A 27,357-nucleotide genomic window follows, 5' to 3' on the forward strand; every position below is an offset into this window, starting at 1 on the left:
TAGATAAATGAACAAAGAATATTTAGAGGAATATTTTCTTTTTTTTAAGCAATCATGGTTAAGTAACTTGCTCAAGGTTACACGGCCAGTCATTTCTGGGTGTGGGGCTGAGTGTCTGAGCCGGGGATTCGATCTCCAGGTCGAGACCCAACACTGGAGCCGGTGCTCTTACTCGCTGAGCCACCTGGCCACCCCTAAGCAATTGGGGTTAAGTAACTTGCTCAAGGTTACACGGCCAGGTGTTTCTGGGTGGGTGCTAAGTGTCTGAGCCCGGGATTCGATCTCCAGGTCTTCTCAACACTGGAGCCGGTGCTCCTACTTGCTGTGCTACCTGGCCGCCCCTAGAGGCAGTTTTCAAAAGAAAAAAAAGGCAAAGTATCACCAGTCATACTTTTTTTTTAAATCTTGCAATTGCTAACAGTAAGAGAATTCTGAAACTCCACTTCATCTACCAAACAAAAAAGGACAATGATAATTGTTGAAGGAAAGTAAAAGGACAAGCACACTAATGCACTGTTGGAGTTATAAAATAGTCCAGCTATTTGGTAAAGCAATATGTCACTATATTCAAAAAATCATTAAACTGTGTCTACCCTTTGACTCAGTGATAGAACGCATATACCCTGAAACAATCAAAGAAAGAAGGAAAGGACCCACATATGCAAAAATAGACACAGCAGCTCTTCTGTTATAGCAAAGAATTTGAAACTAAGGGAATATCTATGATTTGGGAAATGGCTAACAAATTATTGCATATGAATCTAATTGGTTATTATTGACCCATAAGAAATGATGAATAGGGTGGATTCAGAGAAACCCAGAAAGACTTCTATGAACTGAAATTGAGTAAAGTGAACAGAACTGCACAACCATGTCTTCAATAGCAACTACTTTGCAAAAGAATATGACTTTGAAAGGCTTAAGAAATCTGATCAATGCATTGAGCCACCATAATTCCAGAGGATAGATTATGAATAATGCTCCCCACCTCTTGATAGAAAGGTGATGGACTAGAGGTATAAAATGAGATATTTTCAGGATTGTTTGACAACACTTAATTTGTTTGAAGAAGAGTGATAGTTATAATGATACTCCCCCCAAAAAAGTGAGAAAGAAGTGTCAGTGGAACATTTTTTTTAAGAATATGGAAGGAATTTCAGAGAGTCACAGACAAGCAGGAACTATGGTGCTAACTTTGCTATATATCTTTAAAAGAAATAAATGCATATGATTGACATTTGTGATTTCATATGCAATTCTCTTTCAGTTCTTTATATAGAAAATGATCAAATTTAGTGATGTTCATCAAGATAATATTTTAGAAAGAAACTAAAGTGTTTTCAAATTCTCTTTTCTTACTGTGATGATCTTTGTTCTTTTTATAGAACTCTAGACAACACTACCTCACAACAGATCGGCATCCTGATCACTGATTAAAACTATTTTTACTAAGCATAGTGATGTGCAAAGCCCAAGTTCTCAGGCAATTTCATCTCCCAAGAGCCTGTGCACTAAATCAGTAGTTTTCAGCACCTTCAGTTTGAAAGGAGAATGGGAATCTCATCATGGGAAAAGATAGTAGGAAACAGTCTGGGAGGCACAACCAGTGAGAGAAGGATAAAGAAAATCAGACTTCCCTCAAGTGTGTCTGAACAAGGGGATTTTAACCTGGGTTCCATAGACTTTATGTGTACGTATAGATATAATATGAGTGCGCATATATATTGTGCATCTAAATGTATATACACACATATATGTGGATTGATAACTATAATTCAATATAATTGCTTTCCTTTGTAACCTTATGCATTTTACTTTATAAATTTAAATAATTAATCTTAGAAGGGGTCCAGAGGCTTTACCAGACCATCAAAAGAGTCCATGACACAAAAAGGTTAAGAACCCTTGGTCTAATCTAAACCATTCCAGTGTGATCTTTCCCAGGTTAGAAAGATAGAAGGAGGGGCAGCTAGGTGATTCAATAAATAGACCACTGGCCCTGGAGTCAGGAGAAACTGAGTTCAAATCCAGATTCAGACACTTAACACAAAAAAACTAGCCATGTGACCTTGGGCAAGTCACTTAACCCCAATTGCCCTACCTTCCCCCTCAAAAAAAAAAAGTTAGCAGGAGACTCCCATTTCAGTTTTTTGGAGGATGATGCAAGGCTTACTATAAGACAATGTAACTCCTGTGCCAAGAAGGCACTCTTGGCTTTAGTACTCATCTGCCTGAGACAGGTAGGTGGCATAAAGGATATAATACTGGACTTGGAGTCAGAATGATCTGAGTTTAAATTCTGCTTCACACTTACCAGCTATGGGACTACAGGCAAATCACTTTAATCTTTGTCTGTCTCAGTTTCTTCATCTTTAAAATGGGGGTAATAGCACTTATTTTTTAGAGTTATTGTGGGGAGAAAATGAGATATTTGTAAAACACTTGAAGTGCTATATAATGCTAGTTTTCATTATTTTTTATTATTATTAAAGTCAGAAAGTTTCCAACAATTTATGCTATTCTATACTGCAGTGTTCTACTGAAGAGCCAGAATGTGGGGAAGAAATGAGAGACAGAGTAGAGGCAGCTAGGTGACAGAGTAGATAGAGCACTTGGTCTGGAGTCAGGAAGACCTGAGTTCAAATCTAGCCTCATACATTTACTAGCTTTATGATCTTGAGTAAGTCACTAAAAAAAAAAAACCTCTGTTGTCTCAGTTTCCTGAACTGTAAAATGGGGCAATAATAGCACCTACCTTCCAGGTCCTCCCAGGGTCATTGTAAGGCTCAAATGAGCTAATATTTGTAAAGCGCATAGCACAGGGGTTGGCACATAGCAGGAGCTGTATAAATGCTAACTATAATTTATTAAGTAATTGAGGTGTAGCCAAATGAGTATGCTATTCTCTTTAAAAACACCAGTAAAATAACGTGTGTCCTTCCTATTCTGCTGAAAATGAGGTGGAGAATGCATTTGAACTTTTCCAATACCTGGAGGCTTGGTAAATGGTAGCTTTGGGGGATGGATAATAAACATGTTTGCTATTTTATTTAATTTCTCATTATTTACCTTACCTTACTTAAAGTAAATGTTCTTCTAGGTCCAAAGGGCTATAAAACTGTGCATACCCTTTGATCCAGCAATACCGCTTCTAGGGCTGTATCCCAAAGAGATCATTAAAAAGGGAAAGGGACTCACACATACAAAAATATTTATAGCAGCTTTTTTTTGTGGTCGTCAAGAATTGAGGGGATGCCCATCAATTGAGGAATGACTGAACAAGTTGTGGTATGTGAATGTAATGGAATTTTGTTGTTCCATAAGAAATGATGAGCAAGACAATTTCAGAAAATCCTGGAGAGACTTATATGAACTGATGTTGAGTGAAGTGAGCAGAACCAGGAGGACATTGCACAGAATAATAGCAACATTGTGTGATGACTAATTTTGATGGACTTAATTTGATAGACTTAACTCTTCTCAGACAAAACTCTTCTTCTCTTAACTCTTAATCTAAGATAATTCCAAAAGACTCGTGATCAAAAATGCTATCCACATCCAGAGAAAGAACTATGGAGTCTGAATATAGATCAAAGCATACTATTTGCTCTCTCTCTTTTTTGTTTGTTTCTTCTTTCTCATGCTTCTCCCATGGGTTCTAATTCTTCTTTACAATATGACTAATGTGAAAATATGTTTAATATGAATGTATATGTATAACCTATATCAGATTGCATGCCATCTTGAAGAGGAGGGAGAGGAAGGAGGGGGAGAAAATTTAGAACTCAAAATCTTATAGAAGTGAATGTTAAAAACTAAAAATCAATAAATAATTTTTTTAAAAGAGAATACAGTTTAAAAAGTAATTTTTTTGCTTTATTATGATATTATATGTTTGATTCTGGATTATCAGGAAGATTTAGTGGATATGGGGGTTCATGAGTTATGGATTGAGATAGATAATAAGCAGTTAAATACAATAGGCATGAAATTACCCAAAGAAGACTATATTAGGGAGCCCTGGAAACTAGGTTCCTGTATTTCCTTGAACCCTTGCCATCTATGAAGGTAGATTACTGAAAACACCTGGGTCTTAACCTAGTTACCCTGCAATTTTCTATATATCCTTAGGCAAACCACTTATCTTCTCTCTCCTAATTTAGTCTTTAAAAATGAGAAATAATAAATGCTTGCAAAATACATTGCCTATTTGAAGAGTTTCTGAAATGTTACATCACCTTAAACATGTTTAACCTGATCTCACAGTCTGTTGTACAAAATCAGGGGAGAATAAAATGAAAAGTCAAAAATGGAGAGAAGAAAAGAGAAGTGGGTGGTTGAGTGACTTTGCTGAGTGGTGATTTATTAGTTACATTGAACCTGGTAAGACTGTTGATTAAATTTGAACATTAAAGCTTGAATACACCAGTGACTGCTGTAATACCAATGGACCAAACATCAGAACTTTGATACCCCTAGGTACTTCTCACACACTCAGAACTTTCAAAAACTTTTTTTATATAACCCAGACCATATAAGACAGACATGATTGAGAACTGAACCATTGGAAAATAGTCTTGGAGAGGAAAAAAGAGATTAGGATTTTATACCTCATGGTATTTTTTTTAAAAATCTGAGTTTTAAAATAAACTAATCTAACTTGTCATTTCACTCAGTGGGCCAGAAATGACCCCAAAGAGCTACTGAAATTTTCTAAGGCATCAGCAAAGATCCATTATGCTTCAGAAAGTATGATCACTGAGTTAATCAAAATGGTGCATCAGTAAAAAACAAAAAAGCACTAACCAATGATGATTTATTTTTTGCTATTATTTGCCCTATTGGCAAAATACCTCTCTCTCTCTCTCTCTCTCTCTCTCTCTCTCTCTTTCTCTTTCTCTCTCTCTTCTACCAACAGGAGGTCTTTTTTTTTTAATATTAACTGAGGGCTGTCAGAGCTCTCATAGCATCATAGAACTATATATTCACAGTTAGAAAGAATCTTAAAAGAATTGAAACCAATCTAATTATTTTAAAGATCAGGAAACTGAGGCCCAGAGAGGTTTAGTACCTTACCCATAATCACATAGATAAGAAGTTTCAGAGGCAGGATTTGAAGTCAGGTCTCCCTTCTTCCAAGTCCAATACTCTACCCACTACCCTATGCTGATTCAATCAAAGAATATAATTACAAAATAATAAGCCTGTCAAAGGAATATAGATTTTTATGGTAAATCCCCTTGCTCTGTAGTCTCTCGTTTCAAAGGTAAGCAATTGTTCTTTATAAATTCTTTTACCATCATGTGCTCTATAAATTTTTAATAAGCTATCCTTCCAGTGATGCTTTGTTGGCAACTCGAGCCAAGGGTAGCTCTTTAAGAAGTTTTCTACGTGAATAAATAAGTTTAAGAGACAACTTTGTAGATATGGTGAGTGGAACAAGACCAAAGGCAGCATGAGCATCACCAGAGTCAGACATGCTAACCCTGGAGACAAAGCCATGCTTCTCTCAGATAGCATGAGCAGCTCACCCATGTTCTCCGCTCTTGCCTCTTACAGCAGTGACACCGAGGGCATCAATCACAGTGGTTATGTGCATCATGCGTCCATTCAAGACTTTATTTAACAATTCATTTTAAATAAATTACTTAATATTGTGAGGTCATGATTATATCCTCTCCCAGTGATTTTATGATATAAATGCTTTATGCAGTTAAAGCAAATATTCAGCAAAAGTGAGATTAGTTTTTCTCATTTTTCTCATAAGTAGTGATTCTTCATAGTAGTTTGGCCATGGTTTGTCTTAAGTCCCTCATTTTGTAGCCCCTCCGCCCCTATAAGGTTAGCACAACATAGGACAAAAGCAAAGAAAGAGGAAAACTACCATGCTGGCCCATGATCTTTGTGCCAAGAGAACTCAGGGAAATCATCATCATTTATACAGCTGCCGCAAACCCTTTCCCTATTAGATATACTCCCAAATTTCTCATCTACTTAATCATTTTCTTTCTCCAACAAACAACCCATTCCTATTTAATTCTTTTCTTCCTAAAGAGGTCTATATATTCTTAGCTAATTATCACTCATAGCCCCCCAAAGCTAGTACTATCATAGTTTTTTTTTTTTTTAAGCAATCAGGGTTAAGTAACTTGCTCAAGGTTACCCAGCCAGTTATTTCTGAGTGTGGTGCTGAGTATCTGAGCCCATATTTGATCCAGGTCATCCCGACACTGGAGCCGGTGCTCTTACTTGCTGAGCCACGTGGCCACCCCTAAGCAATTGGGGTTAAGTAACTTGCTCAAGGTTACATGGCCAGGTGTTTCTGGGTGGGTGCTAAGTGTCTGAGCCCAGGATTCAATCTCCAGGTCTTCTCAACACTGGAGCCGGTGGTCTTACTCGCTCTATCATAGTTTTAAGAGTAATAACAGGTCATATTTATGTAGAGCTTTAAGGGTTTAATGTGCATAATCTCTTATTTGATTTTCACAACATCCTGAGTTAAGCACACAATGAAATTCTAGTTGGTTTTTATTATCTCTGATATGCCTTATTCTGAAGAACTCTGCTTACTTTGTTTCTGTCTCTCTGCATCTTTCTGTCTCTATGTCTCTCTCTCTCTCTCTGTGTCTCCCTCTGTCTCTGTCTGTCTCTGTCTGTCTGTCTGTCTGTCTGTCTCTCTCTCTCATTTTGGCACTAATGCTAAGGTGTTCCTGATAGGCTATACCCAAGGCATGAAGTTGTCAGCACCTAGGCCAGTGCCTTGCACACACTTAAAAAGCTAATGTTAAATTGGATATTTGTTGAATTGATCATTCTAGAGCGACACTTTGACCCATGTTATTTCTCTACTGTAGGTAACTTCAATGATGGTCACAAAGCCTCCATGATGTTAAGATAGCTATCATGCTGTTTCTGTTCCAAAGTAGCCACAACATTACTGCCAGCTGATGGCATGAATATATATTACTCTAAAATGGATTTTATTTTACATAATAGAAAGAACACTGGACTTGAAGTCAGAAGACCTGGTATAAGACTCTGTATGACCAGAACTATTGTAAGGAAAATGCTTTTTAAAATCTGAGTTATTATTTAGAATCAACATTTCTAGCAATTTCTCCCTTTTTTATTAAAATTACTGTTATATTAGTTGATGAATGGAAGCTACATGATCTTCCAAAATGCTCTGCCCAAAGGCTTGTAAAAAACTATGGATGGGGTGGCCAGGTAGCACAGCGAGTAAGAGCACCAGCTCCAGTGTCAGGATGACCTGAAGATCGAATCCCAGGCTCAGACACTTAGCACCCACCCAGAAACATCTGGCCATGTAACCTTGAGCAAGTTACTTAACCCTGATTGCTTAAAAAAAAAAAGGCTATGGAGCCAAATATAATACGATTGCTGGATTATCTACATCATGCCACAGATAAGAGACTTTAACAGCCATAAGGACACCTGGATTTAGGCCCTAGAACAGCCATTTACCGGCTATGTATCCTTAATTAAACCAGTTTGCCTCTCTAGACCTCAATTTCTTCATTCCTAAAATAACAGGATTTGATTAAATAATCCCTCTGATCTTCTGATGTTCTAAGGTTCTAAATCAAGTAATCTAATGAGTCACCAGTGTGACTGAATAGATTAGCTGTTAGGTGGTACACTGGATAGGGCAATGAGTCAAGAGGACCCTGAGTTCAAATCCAACCTCAAACACTTACTAGCTATATGACCCTGAGAAAGTCATTTAACCTTTTCCTTTCTCGGTTTCATCTGTAAAAGGGGGTAATAATAGCACCTATTCCCAGGATGTGTGAGGTTCAAATGAGATAACATTTATAGTTTAATTTATAAACCTTAAAGCACCTGAAAAATGCTAGCTATAGTTAGCCATTATTGACACCAAATCTTATCTGCCATTGAATCTTCTTACTGACTTAAAGTGATTCAGTTAATGACTTCAAAAATATTAATGAAATCAAAGTTAATAACAAATCTTGATTCTAGGGACCTGATGATTAAGCTTGCCTTCATCTCAGGAAAGGTGCAGAATGGGGAATACAGTATCATGTGCATTTGCATGTTTTTCTCTGCCTAGAAGAGTTCTAGGGGAATGGGATGGTCAAAGGGAATTGTTATCATTCCGTCATTTTAGCTGTGTCCTACTCTTCATGATACTATTTGGAGTTTTCTTGTCGAAGATACTGGAGTGCTTTGTCATTTCCTTCTCCAGCTTTTACAGATGAGAAAACCGAGGAAAACAGGATTAAGTGACTTGTCCAGGGTCACACAGCTAGTGTGTGAGGCTAGATTTGAACTCAGGTCTTCCTGACTTGAGTTCCACTGCTCTATTCACCACTGGGAAATGACTATGTCATAAAAACAAAAATACATCAATAAAAGAAAGTGACTCAATACATAGAGACTGAGCCTGTCCTTTTTTTGGGGGGTATAGAGCAACATTTCTTAAACTGTGGGTCACAATCCTATATCTGGTCACATAATTGAATGGGAATCTCAAAACAAATTTGGTAACAATAAAAGGTTTCTGAACACACAACAACCAAAATATTAGTATCAAATATTCTGTCAAGATTTAATTCTACATGTAAAAATAAACAAGCACATTCATGTCATTAGTATGCAAATTTGCTTTCATCTTTAATAAATGGCAAAATTATAAAATATAATATATGTACATATATACCAAAGAATAGCTTTAAAATAAATTTCTTTATGATTTATTATCTGTAAATGTTTTATTTGTATGCCTATTTTATATACCTGTACCTGGAATCATGTAAAAATTTCTCTGGTGAAAAGGGGTCTTGGGTGGAAAAAAGTTTAAGACGCCTTGGTATAGAGCACTCCTAGGTGAGGAAATTCCCTCCACCGATGCAAGTCAGCACCTTCCTCAAAACTTCTAGTCTTGGAGAATTGCCTAGAGCACTGACATCTTGAGACTTTTCCAGGGTCACACAGCAGAGACAGGACTAGAACCCAGGCCTTCCTGGCTCTGAGGACAGCTCTCCCCTTTCTCCCCTCCATTGCACTCTCTTCTGAATTTATGATAAAGCAAAAGTAAAATAAAAGTGCTCCTAGGTCCAGTGAGAGCGAATAATGCAAAGAATGTGTACAACACCAGACATGCCTTGAAACCTGAGAATGTGGCTTAGTTCCTTAACTCCATGAAAAATAACATCCTGATTTTCATTCTCAGGTTACCGTTTCACTAACATTGTCTGAGCAATTGTGCTATAGAGTTACACATAGTAGCAATGTTGTGTCCCAGCCCCCTCCTGTGAGAAGTAGCACATCAGGGACGTTGGCATATCTAAGGAGGACCACAGCAGGTCAGCACTGTCTGTGTGATAGGGCCCAGTCCTGTGAACTTGGCTATGACTATAAACAGCGTTTCTACAGACGCTTCTTGTGAGTGCTTAGCTGTGTACCACCTCCAGATGTACTCAGGGCATGGAGACTTCTCAGGCAGCGCTGTCAGTGGGTGCCTGGATCGGCAGGTTCTTTCTTGGCTGCCACTGGCATCAGTCCCTGCCCATTCATCAGAGGACAAGCACCACAAGACCGAGGATGTAGGCCCCATCCTATTAGCTGGATTAGCCTGACAAACCACGCAAAGCTTGGGTTGGAATTTTGAACTAAGTGGGTATAGGAAATGACTTTACACCAGAGCATTAAGACTATGTAGTAAATAAAGCAAGATGTCCATTTTGAGCTAGTGGATTCAGCCATAACAGATCCTTCAGCATTCCAAGTCTCCATGTATTGTTGTTGTTCAGTCATATTTGAATTGCTGTGACCCCATTTGTGGCTCTCTTGGCAGACACTAGAGTGGTTTGCCATTTCCTTCTCCAGCTCATTTTACAGATGAGAAAACTGAGGCAAACAGGGTTATGTGACTTGCCCAGGGTCATGCAACCAGTAAGTGTCAGAGACTGGATTTGAATTCAGCTGCCCAGCACTTTATCTAACTACCCTATGTATCACCTCAAATCTTAGTTTCCTAATTACTGGGGACATGATGGGGCTCTTCAATAAATAGCAAGAATTGGGGGCAACCAGTTAGGTTCACTACCCAAGTGCTAAGTGACTAGGGACTCTCTAGACAGAGAAGGGCAAGATGGAAAAATCCTTGTGACATCTTAGACTGTTCTGTACAAGGTACCCTTAAAGGGAGGTAGGTACTTGGAGAAACTTGTAACGTGAATGATGGGCATCTCCTTTACCATTACTTCACTCTTCTTACCCTGCCATCTAGCCATGCTGGCACACTTGGTATTCCACCCACATGACCTTCCATTTCTTCTTTCTGTGCCTTTGCCCTGGCTATCCCTCATGCCTGGAAAACACCACCTCCCACACCTCCGTCTCTTGGAAAGCTCTGGCTTCCTTCAAGACTCAACTTGTGTCACCTTCTCTGTGGAGCTTTTCCTGCCTCCCACAGTCTCCAGTGCTTTCCCTCCCAAAACGACCTTACATTCATTTTATGTGAATTAGGTGTAATAAAGAATACACTTGTATTCTGTGTATATTGTAGAATACAGACTTGTGAGGCACTGTAGCCTCTTAGAGAGTCTGTCTCAGAGCCAGGAAGACCTTGTATGGTCTTAACAACTGCATCAGATGTTGCAAAGATGATGCCACCTTGCATTAGTATAGAGCAGGCCTGCACAACACACAGCCTGCCAAATAATTTGGGGCAGCCCCTGAAAAATGTAGGGGTGCCGCTTTGAACTGTCCTGTTTGTCACATAGCCGGCAACAATCAGCCATGGGCAGTCTGTCTGTAGTCTAACCTATCTGTGACCAAAGAAGTTTATAAGTTGTACCCGTCTGGTATAGGGAGTTTTCTTGCCTGGGGGTTTTCTGTACCAGTGAGATCACTGGTCTAATCTCCAGAAAGACTACAAGATAACTAAAAATAGGGAGAGTCAAATATCTAGGTATTTTTTTAAAGAACTTATAATCCCAATAACAAATCAACAAAATATAGGGGAAAATAATGTCTACATTACCCTAATAAAAGGAGAAGAAATAATCACTTCTAAGTTAAAAGAAGAGAAAAATAGTCATGGCCTCTGTTATTAGTGAAGGCAGCTAGGTGGCACAGTGGATAAAGTGCTGAGCCTGAAGTCAGGAAGACTCATCTTGGCCTCAGACACTTATTAGCTGTGTGGCCCTGGGCAAGTCACTTAACCTTTTTCACCTCAGTTTCCTCACTTGTAAAATACACTAAAAAAGGAAATGACAAACTACTCCAGTATCTTTGCCAAGAAAACCCCAAATGAGGTCATGAAGAATAGGGCACAAATGAACAACTGTTATAAGTAAGATTAAATTTTTTATTTATATATATTTTCCTTGTTATCTCTCTCCTCTCTCTCTCTCTTTTTCTTTCTCTCTCTATCTCCTCCACTTGATAGTCTTACATCATAATTTTCTCATAAGATTGCAATACTTTCATCCACTTTTTAATCTACATAACACAAACAGTGGGTCCTATCTTATCAGAGTCCCTCAATATCACTCCTCCCCTAATGAATGCATCACTATACAATCTGAATCATGGGCCATATGTTGGGTCCAACTACCTGATATTTTGATCTTTTGGCAGCTCTGGCCATTTGAAGACAGGGTATCAGTTCTCAAACTTCTGTGTTTGTCTGTGACTATGGCCAATAGGTTCTTGCAGTCAAAAATTACCTAGACCAGCTGAAGTGCTTCCTGTAATCAGGAGCAATTAATTACCTGAACATCAGTGATCTCTGCCATTCTTACTACTTTTTCTAATCACAAGATATTTATTGAAGACAGACTTTGATGAGAAGGTAGACTGAAAGTTACAACTAAAATGTAGCTCAAAACTCCCAAGTGTATAAACAGAACTCGAACTGATCGCCTTTTATGGAATATAACCTGCTGTGATACCATTGGTGCCTTATGTTAGGAAGGACCAGGGACCACTAAAGACTCTCCTGATTTGAATTTCCAATTCGAGAGACAGTTGATGCATATAAGGGGTACTGAAGTGTTCAGCAGCTTACATGCATTCAGGAAAATGGTATGATTATTTGGAGGAGTTTGAATGTTTGTTCACTAATAGTACTACAGCCTGGGAAAAGATTTTAATGGATTTTCAACAAGAACTTTAGCTAATATTTGGAACTAAGCTTTTTTGTAGAATTATTTTTTCTCTTAAATTTAAAGCTCAAAGATACAACTGGAAAGAGTGATAGTGAATATATATTGCAACTTTTCTATGAATCCCTCTTCTTTGTCCCTTTATTCCTAGGTATTTGCTTTCTTAGGATCTCAGAGTCAAAAGGAAGCTCAAATACAACCTATATGTAATCAGGACTCCTATATTCAATATTCTCATCAAATAAGCATTCACTCTCTCCTGAAACACTTTCAGCGAGAGGAAATTCCCAACCTCCAAAGTAGGCCACTCTACTTTTTCAAATCATTAGAAAGTATTTCCTCATGTTGTGCCAAAGCCTACCCTTTTTTGGTGACTTGCTTGTGTTTTTCCCAGTTTTGTCTTCTAGGGTCAAATAAAACAAGACTAAGTCCTGTACCTCATGAGAAATTTCAAATATTTGAAGCCAGTTATCATGTCCACTTCAGTTTTCTCTTTCCTAGACTAAAAACCCCTAGTTCCTTCTACCTTTTCTTATCAGGTGAATTTTCATGTTCCTTCACCATCTTCATCACTCCACTGTAGGCAAAGCAGCTTTCTTCCTCTTTCATGTCCTTATTTACAAAATGTGGGTTCAGCTACTGCCTCTACCATTTACTAATTGTATGACCATAGACAAATAACTTATTCTTTATGAACCTCAGTTTCCTCGTTTATAAAATAATATGTCTTATAGAACTATTGAGAGGATCAAATGAGATCATGTATATGGTGTATTTTTCAAACCTTTTGATGAATGATATGTTTATGTACAAAGAGAATGTTTCTTCCTGTGCTGTTAAGCATCTAAGCAGTGATAAGGCAGTCTGGTGCAATTTGCTAGGACATGTATGAGATGAGTCATCTTGGATTGTGAGGGTCTTCTAGTGGAACTGTGCCTGTGGGAACACAGGATACTTTCTCTGGGAAGTTATGGAAAAACTCTGGCAAAGAGAAAAAAACTGATAGAGATTAAGTATATCTTGCCAATAGATGCTCCATGAAAGCCAAATTAGTTCTATTCTGATAGATATCTCTGCTCCACTCTGCCCCAAAAAGCAAAAATATTTAAAAGGCAACAAACCATATGCTGTTATTTTGGGGCTTTTCCAATTTTATCTACTTCCCTCTCTAAATCTACAAAAACAGGAAATTACACTGTACAAATCAAATTTAATTTCAGTCCAGTATTTTCCATGCAACTTAATATTAATTATGTTAAGCAATCTTGATTGCCTTCTGTCATTCAACAAACATTTATTAAACACCTACTATGTGGTAGACACTAGAGATACTAAGACAATCCCTGCCCTCAAGGGATTTATATTCTATCAGCATATGGCTTCTCTACACTGTGGATTGTTTGCATTTATTTGGGAACCATTCTCCACCTGGAAGGATAGGATTGAACCTGCAGTCCTATTGTTTGGAGTAGATTTTGTTTCTGTTCAGCTATAGGACTGCAAGGGAACTCCTTTAGGATGGAGAAAGACAAAGCTTCTTTTAAGTGCTAAGTGTGAAAGTCAACCTAGGGAGCAATCAGCCTGGCTGATTGACTGGCAATGATAGCTGCAACAGAAGAGACAGAGGTTGGTTTCCTGTGACAATTTCAAGGTATGAGGCTTAGGAGAAAAAAGCGGCCCATATTCAAAATGGGAGCTTAAGTATACCATTGGATTTTTAAGGAACTAGAGGAGGGGAATGCTTTTCCTCCAGGCCTGATTAATGAGGAGGAATTGATGGGAGAAATAGTAATTTTTAGGGATAGTGTCCACGTCAGAGATCATGGAGCCAATGAGAAGACTGTGGGATATAAACACAAGTAGACTTTGGGAAATTAGATTTTAAGAATTTCAGAGAATATGTACATGTGTTTCACTGTCCAAGATTCTTAAAGAAAAGATGGCTCAAGTGATGACAATTATAAATTTTTTAATTCTGGAGACAGATTCATGGGTGATCCCAATAAGGAAGAAAATGGAGGAGTAAACTAAGATGGCCACATAGGGAGTCCTTTAGTGGATTCAGCTTTCAAAAGAATAGGCAACAAAGATGGTGGCAGGAGTTCCTAATGAGGAAGAATAAAAAGAAATAACACAATCCAGTGAGACTAACATCAAGCATTCAAGGGCCCCAAGTGAACAGAAACTTGTCAAAAATGATAAAGACAAAGAACAAGGGCTATTTAGATTACATTTAGAGCACAAAGAAGAACAAGGAAGGGGAAAACTTGGTAAGGAAAGGACAAAATTACTCAAGTCCTACTTTTCTGTTAATAATAATTCCCACCATTTATGTAGTACTTTAAGGTTTACAAAGAATTGTACACATGTCGCCTCATTTAATCAGTTAGTCTTCCCCATAAAAAAGAATGATTATGAGAAAGAAATGGCAAGGACAAAAATTGAATTGAATGCCAAAACTGATGCCAGAGAGCTCCTACCTGTCCCGTGTGAATTCAAGTCTTCTATCCAGATACTGAAATACCTCACAAATGTAATTTCTGAACTGCTACCATTAGAAAAAAAAAAAAAAAGCCCTCACCAGATTTTCTTCCTTCAAATATTTTTATTGGGTGAAGTGAAACAAGCATAATTTCCCAGGCTAACTGAGTAGGCTGTGATTTATGGGAGTGTTCTGCTTAGTGTGGGTTGAAAGGTATTTAATTTATTACAGCCTAGAACAATATAAGAAAGGAGTCTTTGAGGGTATTGTATTTCATTTTGTCAGAAGCACTTCATCCTGTGGTGATGATTATGTAATACACAAGAACTTCTTTATAGCAAGTCTTTCATCAAAAGGCCTCAAATCAAATGAAACATAATCAAATTTGAACTGAGAACCTTCCATAGTCTGTCAATCCAATAAAACTAATTATTTTGTTATTCAAAATAATGGGTTTCAAAATTTGTTTTGAACTTTTTTTTCCACTTAAGAGTCTAAAGGCAAATAGGAAATACTATGTGAATTTTATTTGTATTACCCAGACTTCACCAGCCAACACAAGACAACACACAGACCTTTTACTCCCTATCTCCACTTGTAGAACCTTACTGCCTTATGACTCTACTCATCATTCCTGTACTTTTCCAAACCAAAATATCTCTACCTGGCCTGTGTTATCTCCCCCATTAGAAAGTGAGCTCCTTCAGGGCAGGGACTATCTTCTCTTTTGTAATTAGCACAGTGTTTTGCACAAAGTAAGTAATCAATGCTTTTTCTTTTTTTCTTTTTTATTTATTTTTTAAACATTTTCTCCACTTAATAGTATTTTATTTTTTCTAAGTACATGTAAAGATAGTTTTCAACATTCACTTTTATAAGATTTTAAGTTCCAATTTTTTTTTCTTCCCTCCCCTCTCCCTTCCCCAAGACAGCAAGCAATCTGATATAGTCTATACACAAGCAATCATATTCATCATGTTGTGAAAGAAGGATCAAAACAAAAGAGAAAAACCACAAGAGAGAAAAAACAAACCAAAAAAAAAAAGAGAGAGAGAATATAATATGCTTTGATCTGCATTCAGACTCTATAATTCTTCTTCTGGATGTGGTTAGCATTTTCCATCAGGAGTCTTTTGGAATTGTCTTAGATCATTGTGTTCCTGAGAAGAGCTAAGTCTATCAAAGCTGATCATCACACAATATTGCTGTTTCTGGGTACAATGGTCTCCTGTTTCTGTTCCGTTCACTCAGCATCAGTTCTTGTAAGTCTTTCTAGGTTTTTCTGAAAACCACCTGCTCACATTTCTTATAGAACAATACTGTTCCATTACATTCATATAGTACAACTTGTTCAGCCATTCTCCAATTGATGGGCATGCCCTCAATTTCCAATTCTTTGACACCACAAAAAGAGCTGCTATAAATATTTTGGGGCAGCTAGCTAGATGAGCACCAGCCTTGGAGTCAGGAGCATCATCATCAGCTCTTGTTCACATACTTATTCTGAGAAAGTCTTCATTTCTAATTTAGGGCACACTCTATGGTCTCACTATTTTTGTTATTGTTGAGTTATTTCTTTAGTGTCTGACTCTTCATGACCCTATTTAGAGTTTTCTTGGCAAAGATATTAGAGGGGTTTGCCATTTCCATCTTGTAATGTTAATGGGATTTAAGATCTTCCCCACCCATTAATAGGCCTCATGTGGAGACCATTAGGGAGGCTTGCTTGTAGGAAGGCTTTCACACTTTTTGCTAATTTCTAATTAGGCACTGAGTCCTGAGGGTTGTGATGCCTTCTGGCTCTGAGAAGTGTATATATACTCTGAATTGGTATTTTGCTTTGGGAGCTCACTTATGAGAAGGATCTTGTGATTTACTGATCAAGATTCTGAGTGATCATATATTCAAAACTCCCAGACCTATCCAGTATATAGTTGATTCAGGCATTAAGAGCCCTGTTTGTTGGTCTTTATTTCTCTGCTTATATTTTCTCTGAAGTTCAGGGTGCTGACTTTTCCCCTGAACTAGTGAATATAATTAAAACAGATTGTTGATCCATTAAACAGCTATCTTTCCTATTAAGCAGATCTAAGAACCTGTGCTAGCAGCCATCCTGGGTATGCCAGTGTGGTTGCGACTACACATCTCCAGTTCATTTTACTGATGGGGAACTGAAGCAAACAGGGTTAAATGACTTGCCCAGGGTCACACAGCTAATAAGTGTCTGAGGTGAGATTTGAGCTCAGGTCATCCTGACTCCAGGGTCAGTGCCACCCAACTGCCCAGTTCCACCATTATGAGGTCTTTGTTTTTTGTTGGGTTTTTTTTTTTACTAGACCTGTAATTTGATTTGTGTAGAGCACTTCTAGTAAGAAACTTCTTCTACTAGAAAAAAAATTAAAGCTATCTATAGTCATATGAGTAAATGCTCTAATTCACTATTGATTAGAGAAATGCAGATCAAAATAACTCTGAGGTACCACATCACACCTATCTGACTAACATGACAAAATAGGAAAATAATAAATATTAGAGAAGATGTGGGAAAGTTGGAATAGTGATTCATTGTTAATGGAGCTGTGAGCTGATCCAACCATTCTGGAGAGCAATTTGGAACTATACCCACAGAGCTATAAAAATGTGCATACCCTTTGATTCAGCAATACCACTTCTAGGGCTACATTCCAAAGAGGTCATGAAAATGGGAGAAGGACCCACGTGTACAAAAATATTTATAGAAGCTCTTTTTGTGGTGGTATAGAGGGGATGCCCATCAATTGGGGAATGGCTGAACAAGTTGTGGTATATGGATATAATGGAATACTACTTGCTATAAGAAATGATGAACAGGCGGACTTCAGAAAAACCTGGAAAGATTTATATGAACTGATGGTGAGTGAAGGGAGCAGAACCAGGAGAACAGTATACACAGTACAGCCACAGTATTCAAGGACTGATTTTGATAGATTTAGCCCTTCTCAGCAATGCAAGGAGCTAAAATATTTCCAAAGGACTCATGATGGAAAATGCCAGACACATCCAGAGAAAGAACTATGGAGTCAGAGCGCATAGTGAAGCAGAGTATTTTCTCTTTTGTTTTGCTTTGTTATGTTTTGTTTTCTTTCCCATGGTTTCTCCCATTTGTTATAATTCTTCTATGCAACATGACTAATGTGAAAATGTGTTTAATAGAAATGTATGTGTAGAGCCTATATCAGATTGCACACTGCCTTGGGTAGGGAGGAGGAAAAAATTTAAAACTTACAGAAGTGAATGTTGAAAACTGAAAACAAATAAATTAATAAATTGGGAGGAAAAAAAAGAAACTTCCTCTACCAATGCAGGTTAGCACCTGCTTTGGAACCTGTAGTTTCAGGCAGTTGCAACTGAGAGGTTAAGTAACTTGCCCAGAGTCACACAGCCAGTATTTGGTCAGAGGCAGGACTTGAATCCAGAGTTCTTAAAGCATATTAATACCACCACCACCACCCCATATTATATTTAGTAATCCCAGCAAGAAACAAAATAACTTCTTTTGAAAGAAAGAGGGATGTATTTAAAGTCCCCAAACCCCAATTTTATGTGTGTATAGGCACATATGTTCATTCTTTAAACTGTTTCTGACCCTGTCTCTGTCCCATATTGGCTGTATGACTTTAGGAAAAGTCTGAAGTCAGGAAGCCCTGAATTCAAATATGGCCTCAGACATTTGCTAACTGGGCAAGTCATTTAAACTTCTCTTTTCCTCTTGTTTCCTCCTGTGCAAAAGGAGATATGTATGTGTGTATGTGTGTAAGTGTATGTATGCATGTACATACGTGTGTGCATATAGGTGCGCTGCATGCACATGTATGTACATGCATGTATGTGTGTGGTGTGTGTATACTTGTGCATACATATATATTAAGCGCTATATTGTTGTTATTATTACTGAATGTCCTACATCTCAGGGAGGCTTATCTATAGAATGAGTGGGACTGGATGGCCTCCAAGATCCCTCACACCCCTAAATCTATGACCATTTGACCTTGATTCATATCTGTAAAAAGGGGAGTGACGTCTACATGTAAATGTCTCTATAATCTTAATTTACAGAATTGTAACCTTCACAATTAAAATAAGAAAACTGAGTCTTTTTTTTTAATGCAATCAGGGTTAAGTAACTTGCCCAAGGTTACATGGCCAGTTTTTTTGTGTGGGTGTTAAGTATCTGAGGCCAGAACTGATCCCCGGTCCTCCCAACTCTGGGGCCGGCGCTCTTACTCACTGTACCACTTAGCCGCCCCTGAGAAAACTGAGTCTTGAACATTAAACCTAGTACTGTTTGGTGCATACAACAGACATTTATTAAATACTTGTTGAAGTGTGACCTAAAGAATGAAATTACTAAACATCATCTGAAACAAATTCACATTATTGGGGGGGGAGGAGGGAAGATAGTGGGAAATTCCCTGTCCTATTCACCTATACTTTTTTCCTAATAACTTTTCCATGCCTTAGAGCATTCTTCTCATCTATAAAAGGGATTTGAAATAAATTAAGCTGCAGTGTTCCTTTTATAATTTGGAGAATGTTAGCAATGTATCCCTTCTTGTCCCAGGCACAGAAAGAAGAAAACTCTCCTTCCTCCCCCCCCCCCCCCAAAATGATCTCCTTTGGTCTGGGAATCTCAAGAATCAATGCTTAGCAGCCTAGACAACATTCAACAAGAACAATAGCAAGGGCCTTACAAAGGTTTATAAAGCACTTTTCTCACTTGATCTTCACAACAACCCTGTGAGATTGGCATTCCAGGTGTTTGACTCACTTTAGAGTTTCCATAAGTGGGATCCAGAGAAGTATTGTGCCCATGGTCATAGATCCAATCATGTGTCAGAGTTAAATTTGGGCCAGATTTCTCTAAACTCTGAGTCCAATGGGCTTTTACACCATAAACATTTATATCATGGTGCATCCAAGGCAGCAAAATATTTGATGGTTGAAGAAGTGGCTGTGATCATTGGGAAGGATATTGACTGCTTCAGATAAATGTTCCTAATGCCTTTAGTGAATTCCATTCACTCAGGTATCTAAGGACCAAGTTGAACACCTCCTTTTCTTGCTGTAAAGTTCCCTATTTTGCATAAGTGGTTGTGGGCTATCCAAATTCCTCTCTTCTCATTCTCTAGCCACAGAATCAGCACCTCAATTCCATTTAATTTACAAATCATTTTGAGAGGAAATGATGGGTAGAATCCCATAATGACAGATCCTATAAGGAAAGTTGGCTCAAGAATGATAGATGCTTTCAAGAAGGAAATTATTTCAACAGAACACAGAAGATTCTAATAAGTGTAGCCCATTGGGGCTGTACAAGGAAGGAAGTGGGGAACTGTCCAATGTAGTTCTGAGGGAACTCAGCTAACTTAGTTGTCATTGTTGTTTGCAATATGTAGAAAGTGGGAGCAAATGTAGTTAACCAAAAAAAAATACTGTACAAAAAGGGATACAATACTGTAAGTGGAGTGGTAGCATGGTTCCCGGAATAGGGGAGGCACTAAATAAATGCTTATTTACTGACTGACTAAGCTAAACCAGGCAGTCTAGACTAAGTTGGAGCTTGAGATGAAGGAAAAGAAAAATGAAAAGAATTTTTTAAAAGCTATTTGGGGTAAAAGAGAAAGATCAAAAAAGGGCCAGGACAGTGTAGGAATGACAAAAGGCAATAGATATGTCAGTTTTATCTACTAAGGAGAATGACCTTTGGACTGGAAGTTAGAAAACAAAAGTGGTTAATAGGGAATTAAAACCCAAGATAGGTGAAGAGATAGTAATATAGGCTCTCGCCATCCTCATTGTGCTCCAGTCTCTAGGCCTGTGTGTATAGGACTTCCCAGGAGAATAAAAGAACTGGCAAGTGTGATCACTAAGATGCTTCCAGAGATTCTGGAAGAGTTGTAGAAATTGGGAGAGGTGCCACAGGACACCTGTCAATAGGCAAATTTTCTGCCAGTTTAAAAAAAGACTAGTGCAGGCAGAGAGGGAAGAAGGTAGATTCTGAAACTGAAAACCAGTGAGCTTGACTTCAGCTTCTGGACAAATTCTGGGACACTTTATCGAAGTAATGGTTTCTGAGCACTTAGAGAGAGAAGCCATAATCACTATTAGCCAGCCTGATTTTATCAAGAACTGTAATGCCAAGCAAAGGCAACTTCCCAAGGTTCAAAATACCAGCATAGGTGCTCTCCATTTTATTCAGTGACAAATTAAGAACAGAGAGAATCAACATATAGCATAATTCAAAATACAGCATTTACCAAGTGTGATTTAATCAAGTACTACTCCACCCCTGGACATTACATTCATTTAATCAATCACAAAGTCCCTCTTCTAAATACTACTCCACCCCTAGACTGTACATTCATTTAGTCCATCACAAAGCCCCTGTTCTCAAATGGAGATTAGCTTCCAATCATAAGTAAAGTACATTCATTAGTTCAATCACAGAGCACAAAAAGGTCAAAAGTTCCCCACCCTTGGATCACAATTGAATCTACCCCAGAGTTACAACAAGCTTATGTACAGCATTTAATACCCAAATGGAGGTCTTTTTTTCATCTTGACATGAGGCAAGTTCTCAGCAATCTTTGTTCCTGGGGAGACAAAGCTTAGCAAGGCCACAAGATACATTGCCAATCTCTTCATTAATTCATTCTCTGTCTGCAGAACAGTCCTAGGACCCCTGAAAACATTAGCAAAACCCCCTTCCAGGATTTCTGTAAACATACAACAAGAAAATCCTTCTTCAGGGCTTTTGAACCAACAGCAAGGTTCCAAAACCTCTGCAACAACAGGACTGTCTTTCACCAGTGGACAAATCTGGCAAAACAACATCAAAAGAGACAGACAAAGTACCAGTATAACAGCCATGTCTCCTCAGTCCTTGGCAGCTCTGGGTGGCAGCTCTCAAAAGTCCTGGGTAATTCAAAGCAGCCCTCAGCAATCCTCTCAGTCTCTCTCTGGCTCCAAGGTGCTGCTTCCAAAAAGTTCTTCTGCCTCTCTCTTTTCTTGTGTCTCTCTAAATTTATGTCACCAGCTCCACCCAGTTCAGCCCTCTCTTTTTAACATCAACAAGTCCATCCCACAAGCTCTGGGTTTTAACATAATCAAACCAAAAACCAAGCCAATACAGGGGGGTCTTTAGATTCCATTACTATTACAACAACTTATTTCCTTTTTTTTTCTTTTTTTGGGGGGGAGGAGGAGAGGCAGGGCAATTGGGGTTAAGTGACTTGCCCAAGGTCACACGGCTAGTAAGTGTTAAGTGTCTGAGGCCAGATTTGAACTCAGGTTCTCCTGACTCCAGGGCCAGTGCTCTATTCACTGTGCCTCCTAGCTGCCCCTCATTTCCTTTTTCTAACAGGGTTACTGGTCTGGAAGACCAAGGGTACTATTGAAGTACCTGAATTTTGGAGAGGCATTTCACAAAGTGTTTCATGTTTCATATCCTTTTTATAAGATGAAGAAATGTGAGTTGGATTGTAGCATTATTAGGTGAATTTGAAACTGGATGAATGACTAAACCTAAAGAACAGTGATTAATGAAATACCAAATAAATGAAAAAGATTATGTCGTCAGCCTAGGGGAAGTCTTTTAGTGGAGTACCACAGGGAACTCTTCTGTTCAGAATTTTCATCTGTAGCACTTGGGTTGCTCTCCCCCCACTTGGGGGTTCCCATAAAAGATATACCAGTTTTGAGACACTCTCCAATGGTTGAACATCAATTCAAAAGAATAGCACCTGAACCCTCACCAATATATTGATTTTTATCAGTAGTTCAGAGATCACATTAGTTCACAATAAAATTTATTTCATTAGATAACATAGCACAAACAGTGACCAAAAAAAAAAAGATTCTGCTTCATATAAACAATGCACATCTGGGGTATACTTTCCTACAAGTTACCATAATACCAGCAGGGGAAGACACCATGAAGAGAACATATGATACCAGAGTATATGCATGGAGGGGGGACACACATATGGAATACATGAGCCCAAGGCACATGCACTGAGGGCACACATGTAGGGACAAGGACAGTTTGGGTGCATTTGTGGCCAGGGAAACGACTATCTTTGAAATTACCGAGCTACCAATGTCCTTTAATGATCTTCACAATCTCTGTAGAGTGTATCAAATCTCTACTCTCCCCTGAATATCTCTGATCGCCATCACAATCAGCCTTAGCATTAACATTTCATCAATATTCTCTACTGTGATGAATTAACCACCCCCCCCAACAGAGTCTCCAAGTAATTAATAATCAATTTATTAAGTTAGCCAATAATAAATTGATATTAATTATTAATTACCCAGAAACTGTGGGGAGGTAGAAGGGGAGAAATTATCCATCACACTAACTTTGGGATTCCTCTGAATGAAAGGTAGAGTGAAGAGTTCCTTCCCAAATCTCCATTTAAGAATGGGCCCCATCCCTTCATTTCCCTCCAGAATGTGCTACTTTGGGCTTCTTCCTCATGCCTGTGCATGATCTATCCACTTTTAAGCTTCCTTTTCTTTGTTGTCTTCCCCCAATAGATTATAAACTCTTTGAGGACTGTCTTTGGGGGGGGGGTGGTATTTGTATCACCTATATTTAGTTCTGTGCCTGACATATGTGTTTGTTGACTGACTGATACCATCTATTCTGGTCACATAGTTGTCAAACATCTCACTTATCTCTGCTACTATCTACTGCATGTCAGCTCTTCAGGATCATGACTTTTCCCACTAACTAAGGTTCAGTGGTTAGAAAGTCTTTCCCTGAAAAGATCAGGCTAATGCTTTTTTTAGTTCACAGCTGCCAGGACACCTAGCCAGGGAGCTAAAAAAGCAAAAAAAAAAAAAAAAAACAGAAAGCTCCCAAGCAAAGATTAAGAATGTCTTTTGAGGAAGGGGGCAGAGTCAAGATGGCATAGTAGAAACAGGATCTCTGCACGGCTCAGGCTCCCACCACCTCCAATCCATGTAAAAGGGGACTCTGAACAAACTTTGGACCTACAGAACACACAAAATGACACAGAGAAGCTAACCTCCCACTGAAGATAGCCCAGCAAGCTGGCAGGAATAGGGCAGCACAGTGCTCTAGGAGTGAAGGCCAGCTCCACATTGAGGTTTTAGCCCCAGGGCGGACCTGACCAGCCACCAGCTGGAGGGACTCCAGATCACCAGCAGCTGTGGCCACCTCCAGAATTATTAACACATAGACACTAAGGACAAAGACAGTGCAGTGTGGACTTTGGGACCCAGTAGTTAGGAGTGCGTCGGCTTTTGCCCCCAGAGCAAGAAGCCACTGAGGGCTGTGGTGCAGCTGCCGAGATGTGGCAGCTTCAGCTCCTGGACTGCAGACTGTAGAGGGACCAAGTGACCAGTCTGATGGGTAATCACTCTTGCTTTAACCTGCTTGGATCTGGATTGCAGTCTAGGGTGGAGGTCCTAGGGTGTGCAATGAGCTTGCCAGAGTGTGTGGAGGCTTCAGAGAGGGCACCCAACTAATACCTTCGGTAGCTGAGAAAACTCCAGCATTTGGGATGAAGCTCCGCTGTCTAGTAACAGAGTCCTACTGTGGCAAAGAGCCCAAAAGTCAAGTAATTGAGTGGCAAAATGACTAGGCAAAGGAAGAAAAGTAAACAGAAGAATCCAACATTAGACTCCTATTTTGAGGACACAAAGGAGCAAAGCATGGAACAGGAGGAAGACAGTAAATCCAGAACTCTTTCAACAAAAGCTTCAAAGGAAAATATGAGCTGGTTACAGGCCATAGAGGACCTTAAGAAGCAGATAAGAGAAGTGGAGGAAAAATTGGGAAGAGAAATGGAACGATGCAAAAAAAATTATGAAATGAGAGTCAACAGCCCGACTGAGGAAAATTACACCTTAAAAAACAGACTGACTCAAATGGCAAAAGAAGCTCAAAAAGACAATGAGGAGAAGAATGCCTTAAAAAGCCAAATTTGCCAGATGGAAAAAGAATCTCAAAAGCTCACTGAGGAGAATCATTCCTTCAGAATTAGATTGGAGCAAATGGAAGCTAATGACTTTATGAGAAATCAAGATGCTGTTAAAACAGATCCAAACAAATGAAAGAATAGAAGGCAAGGTGAAATATCTCATGGGAAAAACCACTGACCAGATCCAGGAGGATAATTTAAAAATTATTGGACTACCTGAAAGCCATGATCAAGGAAAGAACCTAGAAATCATCCTCCAAGAAATTCTCAAGGAAAACTGCCCTGACGTTTTAGAACCAGAGGGCAAAATAGAGATTGAAAGAATCCACCGATCACCTCCTGAAAAAGATTCCAAAAAGAAAACTCCTAGGAATATTATAGCCAGGTTCTGAAATTCCCAGATCAAGGAGAGAATATTACAAGCAGCCAGGAAGAAACAATTTGAATATTGTGGAAACATAATCAGGATAGCTCAGGATCTGGCAGCTTCTACACTGAGGGATCGAAGAACTTAGAATATGATATTCTGGAGGTCAAAGGAGCTGGGATTAAAACCAAGAATCACCTACCCAGCAAAACTGAGTATCATGTTTCAGGGGAAAATATGGTCATTTAGTGGAATAGAGGACTTTCAAGCATTCTTGCTGAAAAAAATCAGAGTTGAACAGAAAATTTGACATTCAGATACAAGAAGCAAGAGAAGCATGAGAAGGTAAACAGGGAAAAGAAATCATAAGGAACTTATCAAAGTTGAACTATTAATATTCCTACATGGAAAAATGATAATTGTAACTGATGAAACTTTTCTCAGTATGCAAATAGTTGAAGGGAATATATATATATATAATATATATATATAATATATATATATTGTTGTGAGGATCAAATGACACAATATTTATAAAGTACTTTGCAATGTAAAGTGCATATAATTTGTTCAAATTACATATATCTCTATAAATTTTGCATATTATATATTTATGTTTATAGAAATTCTATATTATAAGTTGTATATTTTATATTCATGTGTTTACATGAATTCTATAGGGTTCTAAAGTTTCAAAGTAGTTTATAAAAGCTGTCTCATTTTATCCTCACAACAACCTTGGGAGACAGGTGGTTATTATTATTCCCATTTTGCAGGTGCAGAAACTGAGGTAGACAGAAATTTGCCCAGGACCACAAATGTCCTGAGAGGTAGGATTTGAACTCAAACTTTCCTGACTCAAGGTCCAGAACTCTATGTACTTTACCACCTAGCTACCTATAAGGGAGTCAGTGTAAGAATGGTGATGAAATTTTAAGTGTGTAAACATGATGGTTCACAATCTAGGATTTCTTTACCTTAGATATGAATCTCTCTGATACATCAAGGAGATTGGAGGACCAAATGGCTGGCAGAGCCTCTGTTAATTTTAAGTATATGGAAGAACTTCAGCAGAAGGCTATCCAGCAAGGAAAACAGTTAAGCTTCTGGAACTTCTGGTCGAATTAACACCTTGGGGAGGCAGACTCTTTCATCTACACAGGAGGGCAGCAAGAGGTAGTAGTTGAGCCCAGAGAGAGTGTTATTCTACTCCACCCCAATTCTATTGACCACACCCTCTGAGAGATTGAACTAACAGAAGATAACACATTCAACCAGAAAAAAAGAGAGAAAGAGATGCCAAGGACAAACAAACAAGTTCATATACAAATACAGAGAGAAAACCAGCAGAGGAAGGAAGCAACTTCAAGGTGCACGACCCCTTGGACCAGGAAATAATGCCACCTTTGGACTTAAACAAGGACTTGCAGCAAGCAGAAGTTACCCTTGGGCTGCACATATTCTCTCCACATGTGTCTTATTACTGTGTTTCCCCGATAATAAGACCTATCCCGAAAATAAGCCCTCCCCTTACTGTGTAAGATTCCTCTAAAATAAGCCCTCCCCCAAAAATAAGCCCTATTGAGATTGCTACTGTAGTGAAGGTGCGCTACACACTACATTACGGTACCCTCTGTATGCACCGCCCCCCCACCCCCGGTGAAACGCACGCCACGCTCTGAGCTGCATCCAATCAGAGCTGCAGCAGTGAGTGCGTCATCCTGTTCTTTATTGAATTCATTATTGAATAAAGGTACATTTTTTTGTTCACATTTACCTGTTTATTAAAATTGCTGTCAATGTTCATTAAAATAAGTCCTCCCCTGAAAATAAGCCCTCTGGTGTTTTTCTGTCCAAAAAAAATAATAAGACAGTGTCTTATTATCAGGGAAACACGGTACCATTGTATTTTGAGTTTGAACCCGCTCTTTCTCTCAACTTCATGTGTGCTTATGGGAAAGCATCTCCAGGTTTCTGAAGGGAAATATTTTCCACCAACTGCTCTTGTTGTACTACCTTAGTAAATACTTTTGTTAAAAGCTTATTGAGTCTACTGGCTAATAATCAATGGTGAACACACACTGGTGGGGTCCTGTGAACAAAAGCATTGAAACCCCTTGTACAATTCTTCAGGGTTACCTCCTAGAACTCTGAGAGGAATAGTTGGAGTGGAAATTGGGATAGTGAGCCCAAAGGGATAGTATATAAGGATTTCTGATCACCTAGTCTATGATTTAAAAAAAAAATACCTCAGATGCTACTACCTATATCATTATCATCATCTACAAAACTTTTGAGTAGTTATTAGGTTAAGGATTCTGTGCTGGGTGCTAGGGATACAAAATTGTACAACATACA

Source organism: Petaurus breviceps, unplaced genomic scaffold, assembly GCF_028583685.1.
Source record: "Petaurus breviceps papuanus isolate PSGF00001 unplaced genomic scaffold, PetGlider_PUasm1.0 38, whole genome shotgun sequence".
Taxonomy (NCBI): Eukaryota; Metazoa; Chordata; class Mammalia; order Diprotodontia; family Petauridae; genus Petaurus; species Petaurus breviceps.